At 42.8% G+C, this 20,414-nt stretch overlaps 1 protein-coding gene across 1 annotated transcript in view; it reads left to right on the top strand.

The window, feature by feature from the left end:
* The first annotated feature begins 871 nt into the window (after positions 1–871).
* Positions 872–20,414, top strand: part of TRPS1 (transcriptional repressor GATA binding 1) — a 211,106-nt gene continuing 191,563 nt past the window's right edge. The window contains exon 1 of the mRNA XM_059474944.1: positions 872–951. The gene's annotated coding sequence lies outside the window, so the exon portion shown is untranslated. The remainder of the gene's footprint in view (positions 952–20,414) is intronic.

A 20,414-nucleotide genomic window follows, 5' to 3' on the forward strand; every position in this document is an offset into this window, starting at 1 on the left:
GTTTTTTTCGGATCGGCTCGAGGCTGACCTGCGACCGGTACCGACCTGCGGGCGGTAACGGGACTGTTCATCGCTCAGCCTGGGAACTGCCTGCCCACCCGCCTCAGCACCCGCACACAAACGGGGGGCACGGGGCAGGCAGAGAGGTGACACCGACTCTGCAGGGCTGGGGTCTCCCGAGGGCGGCAGCTACCGGCGCGCGTGGGTCGCGCCTTTTATCCCCACCGCCACCGTTTCCAATCCCGCAGGGCAGCCGCGGGTCCCAGTGACAGCCGCGGGCACAGCCGCCTGCCGCGGGCCGCGCTGGGGGCGCGCCTGTGGCCTGCGGCTATCCCTGCTCCAACTCGGCGCAAGTCCCCGCGGCCGCGGGGCGACGCGCCCCCTCAGCTCGCCCGGCTCGGCGGGCCCGGCCCGCGCTGCCCGTGGCCGTGGCCCGGCGGCGGGCGGAGGCGGCGGCGGGGGGCGGCGCGGGCCGCGCGGCGGGGCCGCCTGCACTGTCTCTTTAAGGGCGCTCCGTCTGGGGTGGCGCTTTCCTCCGCGAAGGCTCCTTTGATATTAATAGTGTTGGTGTCTTGAAACTGACGTAATGCGGGGAGACGGAGGTCCTGACAAGCGATAACAGTCCCGATAACGCGCCGGCCGCCCCGCGCTCCCAGGCCGCCGCCTCGCTGCCGGCGGGGCCGCCGCGCCGTGCCCCGGCCCTCGCCCCCCGGCCCGCCGCGCCCCCGCCCCCGCGCCGCACCGCCCGCCGGCGGGCCCGTCGCCCCCTCCCCGCCGAGCGGGGCCGAGGGGGGAGGCAGCGGCGCCGCGGCCCCCCGCCCCCCCCACTCCCCGGCCACCGCCACATAATCCGCGTCCAACTCCGCCGGCAGCAGGAGACGGTTCATGGCTCGCGCCGCGGCTCCACCATCTTCCAGGCTGCCGGGGCTGTTGCTGCCGGTTAATCAACAGGTAAGCGCGGGGGGGCGCGGGCGGGGGCGGCGGGGAGGGCGCCGCGGCCGGCGGGCCGGGCGGGGGCGGCGCGGCGGCGGCGGCCGCGGGGGGGGCGCGCGCGGGGCGGGGGCGCGGCGCCCACGGCAGCGTGGCGTGTGCCCGGGGGGGCAGCGGGGTGCACCCCCCCCCCCCCAAATACCCCCCCCCCAAAAAAAATAAAAACAACAACAACAAAAGCGGCGGGTGGGTGGGCATAATCCCAGGCAACGGGGGCTGCTCGGATTTCACAGGCTTCTCTCGGTGCATCACCCCCCACCCCCGCGCCCCCCATTCCCCCCGCCGGAGGGTCAAAGCCATGTGTGATCGCTGGAAATTGGCGACTTCAAAACGGCGGTAGCCCCGCTGGAGTCGGGAGGGTCAAGTTCAGCGGCGGCGGCGGGCAGGGGGAGCAGCCCCCCGGCGCGGAGGCGGGGAGGGGAGCGGCGGCGGCCGCGGGCTGGTGCGGCTCTGCTCTGCCCTCCCCTCCGCGCCGCTCCGCGCCTTATCTCCGCGGCCGCCGGTTCCCCGGCACCGGGGCGCTCGGGGGGAGGGGAAGGGAGACGCGGGGGGTGGAAGTAGAAGACGAGCACAGAGGGTTCGCATCCGATGGGCTGCAGTCGCACAGTCCTGCCGCTCCTGCCGCTGCTGGAAGTTTTAATGGGGATCATGACAAACGGGGCACAGAGACACCATCATGAAGAGTAGTAAGTTTGGGAAAAACTTTTTTCTTTTTTTTTTTTTCCGTTTTTTTCCCCTTTTAATTATTTTCCCTTCCTATTTTTCCTCTCCTTTCCCTGGGACACATCGGGAGAGGCCGAGTGCGGAGCGGTGCTGCTCCGGGAGAAGGGCTTGGGATCCCTCCCGGTCGCACCGGGGTAGCAGGCGACATAGTGGTGGTGGTGATTTTTTTTTTGTTTAGTGTTTTTTTTTTTTTTTTTTTTTTTTTTTTTTTTAAATCAGAGACACAGAGACGTAAAACTTTTCCCTCTTAAAGGCGAAGCCCCACTGCCAGCACTGCGTCCCCGCGCCCCGCTCTCCCTGCCTGCCAAAACTTCGTGGAGCGTCTCACCTCCCCGCCCCCGGCCCGGGGGCTGCGGCGGGGGCTGCCCCCTCTGCAGCCACCCGCGTGTGGCTTTCGAAGGGAGCAATGAATGGAGGCGAGGCCGGGGCTGCAGGGCTGCGCTGCGGTGGGCGCTCCGCGGCCGGGGCCGGGTGGGCGATCGTGGCTCCGGGGCAGCGCAGGGTCTGGCCCGGGACTGCGGCCGCTGCGCGCTGCCCTGGGACACGAGAGGCTCCCCGAGGGGGCTTGACATTTCGGGAGCTTTGTTTATCTGCCTCCCTGCGGCAAATCACGGAGCTCAGACACCCCGGCACTCCTACGCGGGTTCTAGTGGGGCCCGCTAGTCTCCTTTATCTTTTTTTTTTCCACGACCGGTTGTGTTTTCTATCTGCAAATGGCAAACTTCTCCAGTGCCCTGACTGAGCTAAGCTGACTAAGTGATAAGCTGGAGAGACGTCTTCCCTCCATCGCTTCTTCTCCGCCAGTGCGAGCACCTTGCCTGGCAGAGCAGGAGCCGGGTCATCCCAGCACTCTTGGGGAGCCAAGGCGACAAGTCCCTTCCGAGGGGGAAAGATTGTCTAGCAAAGAAAATGTAAGCTGCTCTTCAGCCCATGCTGCCTTCACTGCTCTTACACTACACAGCCCATTTTGAATGCTGATGGAAAGAGACAATAATTTAATGCGTCTCAGGTTATATTTAATTGAGTTCAGTAAAGTCTCTCAAGGAAGCATCAAACTTTTTTGTCATTCGGGCTGTCTTCAACTACGCGCAGCCGAATCCTGTGGATGTTGGTGGCATCATGTTACTTTCCTGTTGGTTTTAGTAAAAGTTGAACATTTAGAGAAGACTGCCAGAGTTAAAAATGCAAGGGGCAGCAAAGGAAAGTAGTGGTAAGAGCCAGTTCCTGACGTGGACAAAATGAGAATAAAAGTTACAGTAGTCTTCTGAACTGCAGTCTGTGTTTGCCTCATGTTCACAATCTGTGTGTTAGGTTAGACAGCTCTCTCAGATATTCCACCAGAGTGACATTTAAAAAAACAACCTCCAAAAGAGTGAAGGTTGTTTTTTTTTTTTTTTTAAGTACTCTGGGTGTATGAGTAAACACACGGTTTGTGTGAGAACATCAACTATTTCCTGTAAATTGTGATGCTGACAGGACTGTCTGGAAATGATATCAACACTTTGAAAGATTTTTTCTTTCTATTTGAACCACTGAATGAAAGTCTGTTAATAATATGGTCAAACCAAACAAGTGGAACCTTTCTCTGTAATGGGAAAAAAAAGTATTTTTCTTTTTTCCTCTTGAATAATGTATACCTGCCTGAGGTTTGCCGCAAAGAATCAGTGATTCTGAAGTTCAGTAGTGCATCAGTGCCTGTATACTAGTTTATCCTCAGACTGTGACAACAGAAGTCTGCTTCACCTTTTTAAAATCAAGGGAGATTAGACATGAGAAAACAGTCAGTTCCTAATCCACCCTGTTCTGTCTGATTATCGCTTTTTTTTTTTTTTTGGTTGCGTATAATAACTTTGTCTGTTTTAAACTTTGCATATACGTAGTCACAACAAAGTAAGTAAAGGGCAAAGTTGCATCAGCTTTTAAGTTTACATGTATTGCCTGTGATCCTCTAAAACAGACTCCAAATAACACTGAGCAGTCTTTGCCTGTGAGAGCATGGTTTTTTTTTTTTTTTATAGCACTGTTAATAAAGGAAAAGAATGTAAATGACAACTTCACAGATCTGAGACTTCTTTGGGCATCAAACGCGATGCAGCCAGGTTATCCTTTCATGTTTTTAATGCATTTTTAGTATAATTTATATCGTAGCTTTATGAGTTGACTTACATTTTTATCAGTGAGAGTAAATTCAGTAACATTTGATGAATCCCTAGCAGGACTATTTTCAATAATATCTTCTCTAGCATTTGTAGTAAACTTTCATGGTGCACACTATTATCATGCATGCTCTGGCTGAGTGTAAAGAACGCTCTTATCCACATATCGTGATACTGCATTTATAACAGCAAAGTACTAATTCTTGTCTGTGGACTGGAGTGTCTGTGACATGCAATTGTTTCTTGTCAAATCTGTGTATTCCAATCGTATTATATTTTAATGCTAGTTGACACATTGGGTTTTGTATTTTCAAAGCATTGTGCAAACAATGAGTAATTACTTTCTGTTCATGCGAATTACCTCTTTTAGCACTTTATCAGCCAGTTGCTTTGAAATAAAACTATTTTACATTACAGTGTGAAAGAGTTAAAAAATTAGCAGAGACATTTAGGAAAAAAACCAAAGTGTAATTACAACCAGGCAACTTTTGGTACGTATTTAAATTTTTCTTTTTATGTGGAACTTTCCTTCTAAGGCTGGGGGGACTGTATGTATATGAATATTTATGTTTCTTACAAACTCTTGACAATATTTTAATGTAATAATCTTAATGGAAACATTCTCAGATCTTAACTGAAGCCACACTGGCAGTATCACTTTAATAAAGGTTTGTGGGTAACACCAAATATAACATTGTGAGAAAGTTTATGGTTAAATATTTTTGAACATGATCGGCTGGGAATCTGACAACCCTTTTTGTTAGGTGAAAGTATAGTGGAAATGAATTGCATTTTTAATGCAGTTTCAAGTAGAACAAACTGCCACCTGGTAGTGAAAGTATTGGCCTTGAACAGAAATATATTCTGATTAAGGTATTCTAACTGGTGTGTAAAATGAAGCCATTCATTCACTAAACTGACAACTTTCCAGTTGGTGTTTGCCCTTACTTAATTTAGTTTCCTCAACACAACTAGTGAGGTAGTCTGGGTCTGTTTTTGGCAGTCCTGGGCAACTGTAAACCTGGATATATTTGTCCCAAATATTATAGTTCATGAGTTAAAAAACAGTTGGGTAAAAAGAATAGCAGGCAGGTAAGAAGAAAAAAAAAAGAAAAGGGTTTCTTTTTTGTTTCTGAAACTTTCTCAAGTTCTTACCTAGTAAGAAAACAATGCTATTTTCAAATACTGGTGATTAATACTATAACCAGCGTAGTCTGCACCCATTTATTGTATAAATACCATTGCCTGTTGACCTTTGGATACATTAATTACAGCATATCTGGTCTAGGTTCTATTATTTTTGTCTGTCCAGAAGATAAATAAAGGTGCCCTTTCCAGTCCTTCTGGAGAAGAACTTTTTTTCTTGGTATTGTCATGAATTATGGAGTTTTTTTCCTGCCCTGTGCCAATGAAGCTCTCTTTTGACTTTAAAAGATAGACTTTCATCCAAAGAGAGAATATTTGATAATTTTAAAACTATTTGCGCTTTTTATGGTACATACAAACTTTCTGGGCTTTGCTTTTTTCGGATTGCGTGTTGCTAATTAAAAGAAAAGCACAAAGTTATATTAGATGATGTGAAGGATTAAAGTACAATTACACCATTAAATAGTAAATGTTTACAAGGGCAAGACATGCAACTACATTTTTCAGATAATACTTATTATTCACTCCTTGATGTTATTTTGCACCTAATCAATAAAGGGCCTTCCAGAATGCAGCTCCTTCGCCAGTTGTACATGTGCCCAGAACGCAAGAAACGCTGCTGGGGCAAAGGAGCACAGGGAGGGGAGCAAAGTGCTGGCATATTACTCTGACTTCTTGTCATGCAGACCAAGGCACAAATGAAACACGGAGCAATGGGAGGATAGCTCCCCTAGTCTCGATTTAAATCCCCAGTGGACATTTTGTCACACACCAAAAGCGTTGCACAACCGAACACCATTCCACTTGACGTGTTGTCTGGAGTCAGAGGAGCCTCTGATTTGGCACCATGGAGTTTAGAAGACTATGATTTAGGTGAACTGGCACAGCTGTGTGTAAGAAACTTATAGCTATTATGTTTTATTCATGCTCTGTGCTATCAGATTCTTATTTTCTAGTACCTTTAAAGTGGTTCTTTAAAATTTTATAATAACACCACCAATGAGAAATACATCTAAAATTTAACAGAACTTGCCAATCGTTCTATCAGTGATTTTTAATATGGTCCTGCTGCATTAACTAAGGAATCTAGTTCCTGCTGGGGATCTCTGTATGTGGATTTAGAAAAGCTGTTGAAAGAAAATGCTTCATAAGATTGCGTCGCTGCCACGGGTGGCGCTTCCGTAGGACGTTTCTGCAGAACCCTCTTGGTTCCATCCCATAAAGTTCGGTGGAACTTTTCCGTCTCGTAAGGGATGTGTGTGAGTACAGCAGCTACAGTAAGACTTTCTGCCTTGAAAATAGAATTATTTTGAATTGCAAAGTTTAGTCCTAATAGTAATTTTTACTGTCTTAGCTTCAGTTGATGCATGTCTAATTTCTCATAAGTCTGCTTTCTTTCCAGGCTCAGATCATCTTTACTCTTTTCCTTTAAATTTATTTTAAAATATTTAATTTTTAAAATGTTACTAGCCCTTTAAAAACCAGTAATAAATGCTTTACAAGTGGCTAGACACCTTCCCTGGTGGTTTAATTTATACAAGCAGGAAACTTTCTCTCCTTCTTTCTCTCTCTCTTTCTTGTTTTCTTTAAACCAACTGACGTAATGCCAAACTTTGCTTTAAAAGAACAGACAGAAGTAATTGGTAGCTTTTAACTTTTAATAATGTTCTGGATTGGTTTTAGTGGCCAAACTGCATTTTTTTAAAATATCAAGTAAAAACGGGCTTGTGGCCTGAGGAAGAAAGGCCCTGTTGATGCAGTTATTTTTATTCTTGTTTTTCAATCTGTTATTAAAAATCTTTCCTGCTGAGCTCTGCTGGATTTCTCCAATTGCTCTTTGTGATGGCTGGTGCATTTCAGGTTACGGTAACTTAAACTGTTTTCTGATTTTTACTTTTCCCCCCTGCCATGGGCACTTTGAGATGCTTAGTCCTTTTTTTTTTTTGTTTTGTTTTGCTTTAATTTTATACCCCCCAGCATTCCTTCTGCCTTGTCCAGCGCCTGACTCTTTCTTTCAGAGAAACAATTTATTTTGATTCAGAGAGAAATAATATGTTAAACATACCTTTGATGGCTGTTCAATGAGTATTATTTTCCAAGTATGAGTGTGTTTTACACCTGTTAGTGACGCTGATTAGGAAGATACTAACTAGCCATTGCAGAACACATAAGAGATGTTATCTTTCAGTGTCCACTTTCCGTGCTTTCTCCACCCCGTGTCTTAAAGCTAAACGAGATTTTAAAATATGTTTAGTAATAGTTTCGAGTGATCTGTATCTATTTGTATTAACTTGATATTAGAAACAAGAAAACCCAACAAAATGATTTTTAAAAATGACTGTAAAATCCAGTCAACACATTTTTTCCTCATTTCTTTATTTTGTTCAGGGTTTTCTGTCTCTTTCCCTTTATTTTTTTTTTCTACATCTGCTGGGGTTTTGAGCACAAGCAAACTTTCTACAGTAAAAGATGGAGTTGGGCAATAGACTTCCTTGACGAAGTTGACGTCAGGACGACTTCATAAGTTGGCAAGTAGGAAAATCGTTCAAAGACTGAGTTGACTTGTGCCAGTTTTCCCTTCCTTTAGGGGAGACACTCCACCCAGTAGGAGGTTACCCCACCCAATGTGGAGAGCTATAATTCAGTGGCAACACTTTAAATGTCAATCCTCCCTAGGGTTTAAACCCCAGACTTGTCTTGCCTCAATCTTTAGATTTAATCTAACATTCAATCTGTTGAAGTTACATCTCATCTTCATAAGCACTTTTGGGGCCTGATCCTTCAGTTCTCATTCTTGAAAAATACTCACTGTCATCAGGGGGACTTTTGGATTCAGTAAAAGCTGCAGGATTGGCCTCTGCAGAGTTGTGTGTGTCTGTGTCTGTCTGTAAGGAAGATTGTGTCTGCCTGATGAATACTGTATAATCCATGTTGTTTAAGATGAAATTGTAAAATGCTTAAAAATCTGAAGAAGTGCTGGAGTAGTAATGCTGTAAAAGAGATTTTTCTCAATAAGTGAAGTGTACGTATTTTTAATTTATCAATTTCCCAGGTTGAAATATGATTTTAAAAGGGTCCAACTCTCAAGAATTTAGGCATTTTTACCATTTTTTTCTGTATTTCTCTGTATCGTGACGGAAACGTATTTTTGAATGCTGCTTGTATCAATTTTTTCATCTCTAATGGAAAATGAAAATCACAGCCTGTAGCTTAGTACCCACAGGAGGCATTGAGATACTTGGACAATACTGAGAGCGCTCAAGGAAAAATTAGGTTTTGGTGTATTTTCAAAGTCAACGTGTAATTTTTATAGGCACATTTTACTTCTTTGTGGTGTCTATTCTCAAGCATCCTTTTCAGATCCCCATTACACTTAACAATACTCTCTGTATTTTGAAATTTTTCCAGCATTTTTAGTTTATTAATAGATCTGGGAAAAAACACCCGTAAAAGATTATGCTAAAAATCATCAATGCACTTAATGTTTATCAGCAAGATTTACTTAAACAGTGTGCTTCAGTTTTGCCTCAAACCATTTCAAGCCACCTCTGATCCAAGAATGTACCAGTTCTTGGTTCCTGGAAGATTAAGCATGACAGTTTCTATTATATAATGAACAGCAGTGTTGTTTGAACAAAGGTAACATATTTTGATTTGTATACCTTTTTTTGGCAGCTGGCACTAGAGTGAGTCTAAAATGAGTGGTGATCTAACAGTGTAAATATCTGAATGTTCTTGAAACACACAGTATAGATGTAGTGTGTTTAAATCATTGAATCTATCTACCTATATTATATAGAATGTGTATGTATGTGTATATACAAAGCCGTAAATGGTGTGTTCTGCTATCTGTAGCCTTCAAATGTGTATCCTTTGGGGTATTCCTGACCTACTTTGCAAAGTCTGCAGTCTGAAGTACATACTGAAACTTAAAAAATTAAACACACAGGTTGGTGGTTCACAAAAAAAAAAGGCAAAAGGGAGTATTTGATAGTAGTTAATTTAAAAGAGGGGGGGGAAAGTCATGATCTGCCTAACCAAATACCTTGCAGACTAGTTTTGGATATCCCAGTGACATTACAGGGACTATTTTAAAAACCAAAATCTCAACTCGCCTAAAAACGTTTGAAGTAGATACTGAAGTTAAGTAGTGCCTAAAATTCCTATATTCAGATGTGGTTTAATGAAAGTTAAATGAGTTAGGATAAAGTAATTTTCTTTGGGGGTGAAGGGTTTCAGTGTTTCCAACATATGAGTCTTCTTGACTTTCTCACACACCACTCTTCAGGCAGAAGCTGTGAGATGTGTAACATAAAAACTAATTATGCCGGTGGAACTTTGCTTCATGAATTCAGTTAATGAAAGAAAGATAAGTCCACTTTCTGAACTTGAACATAGTTTGCTTTTCTATGTAGAGTTCTCAGTGTTAGGTGTATTAAATACACTCAGCAGACGTTGGCCAGCTGCAGTTACAGAGTACAAACCAAAAATGTAATACGCGTTCATCATTGCTGAGCCTTTTCCTCCTGCATGGATAGATATGGACACACATGCACACACAAAATTAATAAACTAAACCTTGCCCCAAATACCTGAGGGAAAAGCTTATGAAAATAGATTAGCCTTACCATGTGCCTTGCAGGTAAACAGTATCTGCCTCTGCTGGAGCAATGGGAGAGGAGAGCTGCTGAACAGAGGCTGCCTGCCCATGCTGCCCAGGCACCCAGCTCTGGAGGCTGAAATCTGGGGGCTCTCAGTGAAATTCCCACCTCTCATTTCTGCTGTTACAGTGGTAGGAAGGAGGAAACATTAACTCATGTCTCCCATCTACTGTATATACTGTTTTCTTTCTGTGGCCTCCTACAGCCATCTGAAATTTATGCCATCCAATTAGTCTCCTTTTACGTTCCTCAGATCTGGAGTTTTCTTTAGAACTAAACTCCTATTTGCATGTTATGTCTATCATGAAAAAAAATAATGTAATGGATTAAATTAATCCTGTAATAGTTGTTTGAGCATACTGTAGGCATGTAAATAATTTTGTGGCATTGAGCTCATATTTCAAGTCTTATGGGGGGTAAGATCAGAAGTTATCAACAGCATATATATCTGAGTCATTCAGCTACAATAAATCTTCTAACAAATACCCACCCTTTGCACACCCAGAGATATTCTCCAAGACTGTTGAAACTCTGCACACACCTGTATCTTACGTGTAAGTCCATATGCATGACTAGTAGATGTATCTTCAACTGCAATCAGATAGTATGTTAGGCTACAGCAGCTGCAATCAAAGTAGTCTGTGGACAAAAAATGTGATTGCCACTTGATTGCTGCTGGCTGCATGGCCCTCAAGGTTGTCTTTTCCCTGTAGAAAGTCCCAAAGAATCGTTAGTTAAAAAGTTGTGTGGAGTATGGCACTGACTGCAGCTCTGCCAGAATTCAGGATACAAAGTGTGAAGTGCCTCATCAATATCAGGTCAGAAGTGTTTGTGCATAATTCATTTCTATCTCGGTGTCATTCTGTCACATGTGAGGTGTGCTCTGCCCCTGCTACTCTGTTTCTCCCTCATGCAGATCGCTCCCTTCGGCTCCCCTGCGCACATACATCCATTCTAAAAATACATGGACATGGAAGTCCATCTGTGTTGCATAATTTTTTTACAAAAACACCAGTGTTTGTATTGTTCTTTCTCTGAGCCCTTAATGAGTTTAAAGAATTTAATGTGACTTAATGAGGGTTCTTATTCTGTTTCTGACACAGACACTAATGAGGGAAAAGTAGAACAAATTGAAAACCAACTTTTACTTACTAGTTTCATGATGTCATCAAATGCAGGATATTACAACTCCTGGAAAAATTTACAAATCTAGGCAAGAATCCATTTTGCGTCACTGTCTTTCAGTTGCTTGTGACACAAGGTTTGCTAGCAGAAAAACAAAGTTTAGCATAACTTGATGATTTTTTTTAATGTTTAGGATGGAGGTTTTTTTGGCAAATTTTTGGAAAAGTGAATCTAAACTGCTTTGTTTGTCAACCTGGCAGAAACTTAGATACTACCAAAGATTGATTAATCCCTCTGATTATGGTTCTGATCTCTCCCTGTACTTGGAAGGGACAAAACTTCTTGTAGCTTCATCTAGAGTAAGATCCAGTCCTCATTGGGCAACCTCTAACTGTTGCAGCTTGCCGAGGGGGAACTGTGATTTTTGGGACTTCATGTTACACTTACTAGAGTTTGGTACTTTACGGCACTTCGCTGGACTAAGGACACAGTAACAATGTTTTGTAAGGCGCCACCTTGCTTTTCTGTTGCCCCACTCAGGATGGTCAAAGGAGTATTTCACTGCATGAAGCTGCCCTTCAACAGGACCACAGTTGGTCTGTCACCTTTAAAAGTGATTATTGTGGTTGGAAAACAGTTCATTTCCCAAAGGGGAATGAAAAGTAAAAGTAGGAAATGCACCTGCTTATGTGCCCTGCTGCTTCTCACTGGCTTCACGGGCGTGTTTTTATCTTGTCCTCACCAACTTCTCTCTGAAAGGCTTGTAGAGGTGGCAGTGGAAGACAGCTGTGTAGAAATAGGGACCGAAGGTCTGGTGTGACAGGTACGTCTCTATGGAAGCAGGCTCTAATGCCCTTGCAAGGTTGCATGCCATGCCATCAGGGTGTTTTTGTCACGCCAAGGGAAGCAGTGACTTTCGTAATCCAAAAAATGTGCTTTTGGTATAACCAAATTGCAGACAGTTGCAGCATAGTACATAAAATATTTTTTTATAACATCTGATTTTTTTTTCAGCAGTTAGTATTTTTAACAATATCAAATAAATTGCACAATGTGTGATTTCTTAGGTTGATGTTAACCCTTGGCTCTTCTGTGAGGAGTTTTACTGCTTTGCATTTTATTTTTTTTGCAATAAGTTGTTGGCTTTATATTTTTAACTGCAACAAAAGATAGTTAAAAAATAATAATAATTTGAATTTGAAATATGGGCATTTTTGACCAACTTTCTTGAGCATTTTAATACAAACAGAAGAAAGTAACTTGTTTGGTTGGTTTTTATGTATGTATATGTGTGTTTGTGGTTTCTTCTTTTTTAATAAAAGTTTTCATAATTTGGTAGCTCAACAAACATGAGTATATTCTGAAAATATTTCTCATAAATGGCAGGTCTTAGTTGATAGCTTGTAGGCAGACAGAGTCTAGAGCCGCAAAAGTATCTTCTGGAGTTTTAAAACACTGGAAAGTAAGATTTATTGGACCTTAAATATCCCAGTGGTGCAGATTTATTTGGTGTTCATGGCAGTCTCAGCTTAACTTTCCTTGGAGATTTGTTGTGGTACTGCATTATCTAAGAAACATTTAAAATCGTTTGTCTAGGATTTTTTTTCTTCAGTCGTTCCTCAGTTTTTATTTGCGCATATGAAAATCTTTACTAAGAAAGATGACCTGGCAGCTCTGCTGAACTTTACACTGCAAAACATTTTACCTGAATAGGATAAAATTAAGCATCTGAAAAGCTGACATTTTAAAAGATTTTTGTATCTATAGTGGTGCATGACAGTGGCTAGTTGACAGTGGCAAGAAGCTTAAAAAATAGAGACAAAGAAACAGCAGCTGTGGAATTTATTTTAATTGGGTGAATGAGACTCATGGTTTGCAAGTTTTACCTTCTTGGGTCTTCAGAATTTATCACTAAAAAGACATATGTCTGAATAGAAAGAGAATGAAGATACTGTAAAATCCACTATGACATGAAGTGCTCTTACTGCACTTGAATACAAATAATTTATTTTTTCTCTCCAGCAAACTGTTACTTCTTTTGTCAGAAGGAATTTCAGATTAGTCCCTACCAGAGTAATGCTGCCGTAAACCCTTCACTCCTCACCTGTATCTGTGCAGTGTGATGGTCTGTGTTAGTTTTCACAGATTTGCTGTGCTGCTTTCAGTCTGGAATGGGACTGCATTGACTTCACTTTTGCAGAAAAACTACATTTTCTTAGGAAATGCACTACATGAAAGAAGAAAGGGCAAGGAGAATGGAGAGAGTGCTCTGATATACGAGCTGAGATTATGGATGTTGTAATGCTGTTTTTTCGTAGGACTGTAGAAAAATCACATTGGGACCAAAGTTCCTGTGGATTATCATGCAATATTTATTACCATTTTCCTGTGTTTTCCCTGGTTAGGATCTAATAATTCAATGTCTGGAGCTGCATGGAGTTAAGAATTTGTCCATTCAGAGAGGAAAACCTTGCCAGTTATGGGATTTCGCTGTTTCACTACCTGTATTTATTTATTTCCCCCTCTAACATTTCTGAGAGCAAGGGGATTGAGAGTGGAAGACGGAGACGGAGGATAGGTAAAGTGAAGGAGTAGCAGGGACACGTATCTGCTCAGTAAATAGTATTTACTGATTACTGTTTACTGTCAAGCAGATTACTGCAGTTGCATTTCTGTGAAGCAACCCGCATGCAGCCAGTGCAAAGGAATGAAGCGAAGTCCTGTGCAATTCTGAGGTAACTAAAAGATGTGCTTGTGACATACTTCTAGCAAAAACCATTTTTCGTTGCCCAGTACCCTTCTCGAACACTGTAATTTTGCAAGTGACACATTTGATTATGAGCAGCCATCAAAACACTCACAGGCATTTTGTTTGGAAGAAGAATGTGCTTGAATTAAATATTTGCAGGTCAGAGAAATATGTTGATTTCTTATTTTAATTTGTAACCTTCCTGGTCTTTTTCAATTTGTTTGATAGTTATTCAGTTTTGGAGTTTATTTAAAAGAGATGATAAAGTTTACACTTTTGCATTCCTTACTTGTGCAGAGCTTTCATTTGCTTCCTTGGGAGAGTTGGTCTGAGGAAGAGCTGCTGCCTGCTTTTGCCTTGATATGGATAGGATGTGTTTAGTATAGGGGTCCCCTCATCCTTAAAGCTCCCTTATTGCGATGAACTCATCCCCTCCTTGGGGAAGAGATTTTCAATCTGATTTTCAGTCCCTTCTGTCAGGTTTTAGGGAACAGTATGAACTGTCTTACTGGAGCTGGCAGTAAGGAAAAGAAAGGGCACATCTTACCTCTTTGTTAGGGGGAATAAGGTATAGGAAGCCTCTGCTGAGCTTGCCTGGTGATTTTTTGGTAATGATCTTCTCATGATGGAATATACACGTAGAAAAAACACAGAAGTTAATGTTTACTTTATAGATGCTTTATCGTCAAGCATAGAGACCTGACAGTTTCATGGTTAAGTGCCTAAAGTTGTTTTTGGCTTTACAGTTGTTGAATTAATCACTGCAAAGCTAACTAATTGTGTACCTTTTATAGCTTCCCTCCCTACTCTTAATGAAAAAGACATATTTTGCTCTTTCTGACTTGGAGCTGGGCTATCCCATTAACTACTAGCAGCAAGCGCTTCAGCTTTTATGGAGTTACCTCAGGAGTCATTCTGGTATATGGTGAATTTACTTTCTGATCCAGTTATTTATAGCCTTCAGTGCTCATGCTATAGAATGAGCAAAATGTTTTTTAAAAAGCGTTTTAAAAATACTTTTTACAGTTGTATAGAAAATGCTGGCTCTTTAATTCTGAGTTTACAGATGGTACTACTGCTACTGTTTTGATTTGTGAGAGACAGTATCTTGGTGTCTTACTGAGATGTTTTGTAGCCAAAATTTAGAGTTTAAATGGATTTTTTTTTTTTTCCTTAAATGTTAGACGTGGACAAAAAAATGACAAGGATCTCATCTTTATAGCAAGCTGCATGTCAGGGTGGATGGAACTACAGCTAGTTAAACTCCTTGGTTTTACAGAAAGATGAAAAAGTTGTTGCAAAGATTAGCTTAATTTCTGTCAACAATTTTATTAAGGCAAAGACAGAATCAAAGGCTGAATGGACAAAGTTGGGATTTTTGCCACTTGGTTATTTTTTTCTGAGGCTGTGTAAGCTTTTTTTTTTAATAAAAAAAAATTAATGTAGAATTCAGTGTTTCCCACAGGAGAACTTTCACAGATTTAGCATAAAGAAAGTGCATTTTAATTCAAAGACACTGTTACATTTCTTAAGGCTTTGAAAGGAGTAATCCAACAGGTATATAAAGCTCTGATGATAAATATGATGATATTTTGTATCTACTCTTGTTAAAATACATGGTTTATTGTAGACAATGTTTAGAATAATACTGTTTATTTAAGATACCAAATTTATTCTTCATTTTAAAGACAAGTCTTGGCTCCTCTTGGTTTTTTATGTCAGCTGGCTCATTTCAACTCAAACAAGGGTTTCACTTCAAGAACTTTTAATAATTTAAAAAGAATCTCTGATTGCAGTTGGAAATTTTGTGTATATAACTAAACTAACAAGTCTGTTTATTGTATGAGAGAGGCTCTAGCGATATTATTTATCTTAGGGTCCACATTATTGGAAGGCAGAACTAATGACGGTGAATCATGCACACTGTATATTAATGCAGTCCACTTTCAGCACTATATAAATAGGATTGTAAATACACACCTGCAGAGTGTCTGCAGTTACACGGTCATTGCACAGAGTCCCTCTGTGCTCTCCTAATACATATCCAGTATATATCTCTGTGTGTGTCACTTCTTGCTAACCCAGGCAGCATACTACAGCTGCTGTTCCTCTTGAGGAGGTGTCTATAAAATGAACACTAGCAAAACCAAAATTCTGGGATAGCTTTAAGCAGAACACATGGGCGTACTGTTACTCGGTCTTTTCATACCTGCCCAGTCCATTTCCCTGCATAGGGCTAGCTGCACAAGATGAGCTGGGTTTCAGTCTGAAATGTCGGCTGGTCCTCCAAATAGGGCAGATGATAAGGTGTGACATCAATAATTGGGAGCTTTATTGGCTTCTCAGAGAGAGATGTAGTGAAGAACTAGTCAGAAAAAGCCATTATTTCTATAAAAAGTCTGAATATGTGACAACTACACTAGCAGCGGGTTCTTTAATTTTCATGAAATTAAAGAACCTGCTGTAGCAGGGCCCTCATCCTAAACTTTTCCTTTATTTCATCAAACAGCCCTGGCAATGCCATCATGTCCCCTCTGGTGTTTGCACACACATATTCAGGGTAGCCTGAAATCTAAATATGAGTTGCTGGTTGCCTGTGGTAGCTGAGGCTCCTTCCCTCCGCTGCACCTTGGAGCGTCTTCAAGCCCATGGTAGAAATCCTGGGCTGCTCCCAGGGCTAGAGAGGCTGCTGGTGCACAGTGTCCCCTGGCCACCTTTGCAAGGGTGGCTCTTCACCCTGAGCTGAGCCTGCCCCTCTCTGCTGCCCTGCAGTGTCCTTTGAACAACTCAGGCTGGCTCCCATCCCGGGGACGCTGCTTTGGGTTTCCAGTGGCAGCTCCTGCACGTCTGGGAGCATGGCTGGGAGCTGGCTGCTTGGGTGCCTGCTGAGTGTGCCAGGTGGGGGTGAGTGCTGGATTTGGGCCCCCATCCCCTCTAGAGCAGGGCGTGCAGGTGGACCCCACGCTTTGGGCTGCAACTGCTGATGTCCATGGTGTCCCTGGGGAGGGAGAGGAGCTCCTGTCTAGCACCCAGAATGCTGGAGGGCAGGAGGGGAGAGAGGGATCTCCTTTTTAAAAGGAGTTGTTTTTTTTTCTCACCCCTGTTCTTTATTCATAAACCTAACGCAGTTCCACAATTCCCAGACATGTAAAGCTGCAGGGCTTTTTTTGTTTTGTTTAAATCTTTCTGAACCAGCCAAATTTTTGAGGTTGGCACGAGGTGCAGCCAGTACCATGGCCTTCCAGGGCTTGCTTGGTCTAGAAGTCTGCAGATGTTTTCTGCTGGATCTGACTCTTAATGAACAAAAAAGATTTTGGCATCCTTATTTATTTATTTTCAAGGGGAAAATGTGGTTTAAAACGTTGATAATTATGTTTTACATGAACTACTCAGACTTTATGTGACTGTATGAGAAAATGAATGCTCATCAATTTAAAAAAAATTTATTTATTCATAAAGCATTCATATTTAAAGTGATCTGTCTTTTTTTCCCCTCCTCTCCTTAATGAAAACAGGGTTTGAGGAGTATTACAAATAATTATGTTTTTAATTACATAGAGTTCTGCATCAGAATTCTTGAAGACGACCTACTGTGATCCTCTGGTGAAAATACCAGGGCTTTTCAAAAGCTTTATAATTATCTGTTCTCACTGCTCCTCTCTTTGCAATACACACATAGTAACAGAAAAAAGGAGAAAGAAAAATACTTGGTGGATCCAGGAGGGATCCACCTACACATGTGCATAGGTCAGGCACATACATCTCGTTCAGAATGATTATTTTTCTTTTGCAGCAGTCAGGTAGTACTTCCCACCCTCAAAACCCAGATTGTGTGCTCTTTCAGAGGGAATACTTATCGCAAAGCTGCAGCGCATTTTAATCAAGGTTCCCAGAGTAGTTTACAAGCATTAATTGCCTCTTAAGGACAGGATGAAGTATTATACCCATTGTACTGATGGGTGAGCCAGGGCACAGGGAACCTAAATAACTGCAGTGTTAGCGAGCCAGTGGCAAAGCTGTGATCAGAGCTTTGGTGCCTTCACTCTTGGTGCTGCTAAGATACCTCCCCTTTAACCCATCAGTCTTCCTTTCTTAAATCAAAAAAAGTCAGACTTTGATATCTTTTATTGCATACTACGTGGGAAATGCTGTGCTTGCTCTGAAGCTGATGTAAACCTGTGTGAATTTGCTCTTGTTTTATGTATTTGCAAAGTGTGAAGGCCCTTGTAGCAGGACTTCCCTTGAATTCTGAACCTTATGCTTTTCTGCTGTCTTCTGTGGCTCTGGTAAGCCACTGGATCATCCCCAAAATAGGTCCCGTGGCATCTGTTACTGATGTATCACTGCACCGTGAGTGACAGAAAGAATTCCACTTTTCAGCACAACAGTTCACTTGCTAAGTGATTCTCCATCATGATACATGCTCTGTCTTGTATTTAATTATCTTTCAATTATCAAAGCAGTAATGGAGTTGTGCATAAGAAGTGTATGGATCAATAAAAACAACTAAAAATTATGAAGGAGCTGAAAGGCAGAGTCCAGCGGTTCTTCAGATGTTAATTTCTATTTTTCTGAAAAGTTTTTGGTTTTTTCTTGAGAACAACATCAGAAAAAAGGATTTAAGTTTTTATTGTTTATTCCTATCTTCTGATGATCATGCATATATTCTCAGTACTTTGTGAGAGCTAGTGTGAGTGCTAATGAAAGATTGTATTGGAGTAGTCCCTAAGAATATGATCATTGTTGCAAATTTATTAGCACCATTAAAGATTTCCTGTCCTAAAAAGTCTGTCAGCAAACGTTATAATCCTGAGTGGGCAGAACCATGTGGTAGGTTTGACTGAGCCCCTTTGACAACTATATCGTTTATTTACCTGTCTATCTTTAGAAGTTGGGAAGCTCACCTTTGGTTTCAGAGGCATGCTGAAGCTCTGGCGCTGCATACATGGTGAGGACAATAGAATACCAGAGTGCTCGCTTGCCTTTAACTACTAAATAATGTGGTTGCACATGACACAACAAGAACAGAGGTATAATCCTGCTCTGTGAAGCAGGTCACATGTTTCAGGTTCTCTCTGTAATGTATGCAAAGTAGCTGTTAAATCATTATGAGTGTGTAAATCACCATCTTCATAAACAATACCATCAAGGTACAGTCAGGCAACATGTCTCTTATGGGTTGACTGGAGCTGGAATTTCTTTCAGATGTTGAGGAGGTACGTCAGTGCATGTGAAGCAGATCTGTTGCTGCAGTGTGGTCTCTGCAATGTTTTGGATTTCTAAGATGAATATTGTTTAGGCTGCCTTCTTCACCCTGAATTGCAGTGAAAGGAGGAGGACATGAATGAGGCAAATGAGCAGCTTATATGATTCAAGGCTTCCATGAAAAATTTGCTCCTTCTTTTTCCTCTGACTCTTTTAAGTCATGCAACTGATACCCATTTATTTCTCTGCATAAGTTTAGTAAGTATTTGAAGCTCCTGTTCCTATGTCTGTTGTGCATTTGGGGAGGAAAAGATGTGTTGAGTGATGTGTGAGAATCCTATCTTCTGTTTTAGCCATCATTTCCCTGTATGGGTTATGACACTTTTTTTTCTGTTTTTCTTTAACATGCCGATGTACTTTCTGTAACTCCTAAGTAACACTCCACACCTCTTTAACGCAAAGCTGACTAGTTCAGTGCTGAGTGAAACTGAAAGCGAGACTAATCTTAAGAACCCTGCTGTACTTCTGCATAAAGTATAAATACGTGCCATTATCATTATTATTTATTTGTCATTGTTATTGGATCTTGTATTTTCTTGGGGGAGGGGAGAAGTAGAGTGCACTGTATCATCACCTCCCCACCCCCAAATGTTCTATTTTGAATCACTTTAAATAGTTGTTTGGGGTGTCTTTATTACAGTGAATCATGTCTTTAATATCTGTTTTAAGTACACCTGTGGTGAGTTCATACTAAGGCAATGGAACCTTCTTTCATTTGCCATCATGTAGTACTTTTGCGGCATGTAAAATGCCCCTGGTTTATAAACACAGATAGATGTTCTGTGCTGAAATCCTTTCCCTCAAATGTATAAGGATCAGATAGTTCTGCTTAAAATGTGAATGCAGAGATGCTAACTCCATAAATGCAGTATATTCTCCTTTTGCTCAGAGATACTCTGGCTCTGAGTTACGATTATCCAACATGAATTTCAGAATACCAGTGAAATGGCACTGGTAGAAGTACTGATACATCTGAAGATGCCGGCAGCGGCAGTCTGGTCTCTAAGTGCTAGTGGAACATCGGTTTTTCTACTTCGTATATCTGTGCTGTGTCCTTTGGTGGTGGGGAGGAAAACACAAGCAGCACTCATCAACTTTCAGCACATGCGGAAACAAAGCTAAAGGGCAGTGGCATCCCCAATGCATTGGCAATTTGCTGAGAGCCTGCGGGCTGCATCTCATTTGCATTAAAAATGCGGAGATCGCTCCTGCCTTTATCTTGACCAGGGGGACGTGGCTGGTACGGGCAGCAGCGCCCAACACAGCTGACTTTACCTGGGTCCCGTGGGCTGGGATCAGCCGGAGCGCCGCGGGACGGGACGTGCCCCTGCCCGGGAGGCGCGTCCCGCGGCGGGCGGGGGCCCAGCGCGGCCGTCCCCGGCCCCGTCGTGCCCAGCCCAGCGCTGGCTGCCCCGAGCTGCCGGGCTGGGGGCCTCGGGACCCTCCGCTGGGCGTTGCCCGCTCGCTGGGCTGATTTCTGCCAGGGCTTTTCCATCCAGGCCTGGATGAAGCGCTCCTCGGCGGAGCGTGGAGCTGCTGCTCTGCTCTGCTCTGTCTGGGGCTCCACGGAGGGCCGGGGGAGCCAGTGCCCCGCACAGA

The sequence above is a fragment of the Ammospiza nelsoni genome, chromosome 1 (assembly GCF_027579445.1).
Source record: "Ammospiza nelsoni isolate bAmmNel1 chromosome 1, bAmmNel1.pri, whole genome shotgun sequence".
Classification (NCBI taxonomy): Eukaryota; Metazoa; Chordata; class Aves; order Passeriformes; family Passerellidae; genus Ammospiza; species Ammospiza nelsoni.